Raw genomic sequence first — 2,257 nt, 5'->3', positions numbered from 1 at the left:
GGAGGGAGACGTTGGACAGTGTAACTTATGACAAAACTATAATAATTTATGAATTATGAAGGGTTCATGAAGGAGGGGGGAGCGGGGAGGAAGGGGGAAAATGAGCAACTGATATTAAGTAGAAGGCAAATGTTTTGACAATGATGAGGGCAACAAATGTACATATGTGCTTGACACAATGGATGGATGGATGGATTGTGATAAGAATTGTACAAGCCCCAATAAAATAATTAAAAACAAAAAATGTGGAGAAATTAGAATTCTCCTTCATGTTGCTGGGAGTGTACCATGGTGTAGCCATTGTGGAAAACACTTGAGTGTTCCTCAAAAAGTTAAATACAGAAAATTATTATGTTGTTGTTAGGAGCCATTGACTCCATTCGAGCTCACAGTGACCCTATGTCAAACAGAAGAAAACACCACTTGGTCTTTCCCCATCCTAACAATTGCTCTTATGTCTGAGCCCTTCATTACAGCCACCATGGTGTCAATCCATCTCGCCGAGGGTCTTCCTCTTTGGCCCTGCCCTCCACTTTACCAAACATGAAGTCCTTCTCCAGGGACTGCTCTCCCCTGATAACAGACAAAATACATAGTCTCACCATCCTTGCCTCTAAGGGGCATTTTGGTTGTACTGTACTTCTTGCAAGACAGATCTGTTTGTTCTTCTAAAGTCCATGATACTATCAATAGTCTACACCCGCACCACAATTCAAATGCATCAATTCCTCTTTCGGCTTCTTTATTCAGTGTCCAATTTTCACATGCATATGAGGTGAGTGAAAACACTATGGCTTGGATCAGACATACTTTAGTCCTCAAAGTAAACCCTTGCTTGACAACACTTTAAAGAGGTCTTGTGCAGCCGATTTGCCAAATGCAATGCGTCCCTTGATCACTTGACTGCTACTTCCATGGGCATTGACTTTAATCCATGCTAGATGAAATTCATGACAACTTCAACCTTTACTCTGTTTATCATGGTCCAATTGTGAGGATTTGGGTTTTCTTTACATTGAATTGTAATCCATACTGAAGGCTGTAAACTTGATCTTCATCAGCAAATGCTTCAAGTCCTCCTCAGCAAGCAAGGTTGTGTCATCTGCATATCCCATTTTGTTAATAAGGCTTCCTCCGATCCTGATGCCACATTCTTCTTCATATAATCCAGCATCTTTGATGAGTTACTCAACATACAGATTGAAGAAGTATAGTGAGAGGATACAACCCTAACACGCACCTTTCCTGATTTTAAACCATGCAGTCTTCCCTGGTTCTGTTCACACAACTGCCTCTTGATCCATGTACAAGTTCTGAATGAACACAACAAAGTGTCCCAGAATTCCCATTCTTCTCAAGGTCACCCACAGTTTATTAGGGTCCACACAGTTGGATGCCTTTGCATAGTCAATGAAACACAAGTAAACATCTTTCTGGTATTCTCTGCTTTGAGCCAGGATCAATCTGCTGATATCAGCAATGATATCCTTTGTTCCACGTATTCTTCGGAATCCAGCCTGAATCTCTGACAGTATGCTGTCAATGTGTTGCTGCAACCATTGTTGGATGATCTTAAGCAAAATTTTCCTCGTGTGTGATATCAATGATATTGTTCTATAGTTTGAGCACTCTCTTGGGTCACCTTTCTTTGGAATGGGCAGAAATATGGATCTCTTCCAGTCAGTTGACCAGGTAGCTGTCTTCCAAATTTCCTGGCAGAGCTGAGTGAGTATTTCCATTGCTTTTTCAGCTTTCTCAAACATTTCAATGGGTATCCCATCAATTCCTGGTGCCTTGGTTTTGGCTAATGCTTTCAGTGCAATTTGAACTTCTTCCACCATTACCATTGGTTCTTGCTCACATGCTATCTTCTGAAATGGTGCCCTAGTTCTTTCTGGTACAGCGATCCTGCGTATTCTTCCCATCCTCTCTTGATGCTTCCTGCATCATTCAATATTTTGCCTCTAGAATCTTTCAAAATTGCAATTCTTTCTAGTCTGTCTTTTTAATGACCTTCTGCTTTCTTCATGAATGATGGTCTTAATGTCCTCACAGAGCTCCACAGGTCTTCTGTCAGTGTTCAATGTGTCAAATCTGTTCTTGAAATTCAGGTAGGATAGACTCAAATTTGTTTGGGTCTTATGGACTTGTTTGGATTTTCTTCAGCTTTACCCTGAACATATATATGTATGTATGTGTGTGTGTGTGTATGTATGTATGTGTATGTATATGTATATGTATATATATATATATATAT

Source organism: Echinops telfairi, unplaced genomic scaffold, assembly GCF_000313985.2.
Source record: "Echinops telfairi isolate 266 unplaced genomic scaffold, ASM31398v2 ScPeMD7_443;HRSCAF=831, whole genome shotgun sequence".
NCBI lineage: Eukaryota > Metazoa > Chordata > Mammalia > Afrosoricida > Tenrecidae > Echinops > Echinops telfairi.
Note: the sequence above shows the minus strand (reverse complement) of the source record.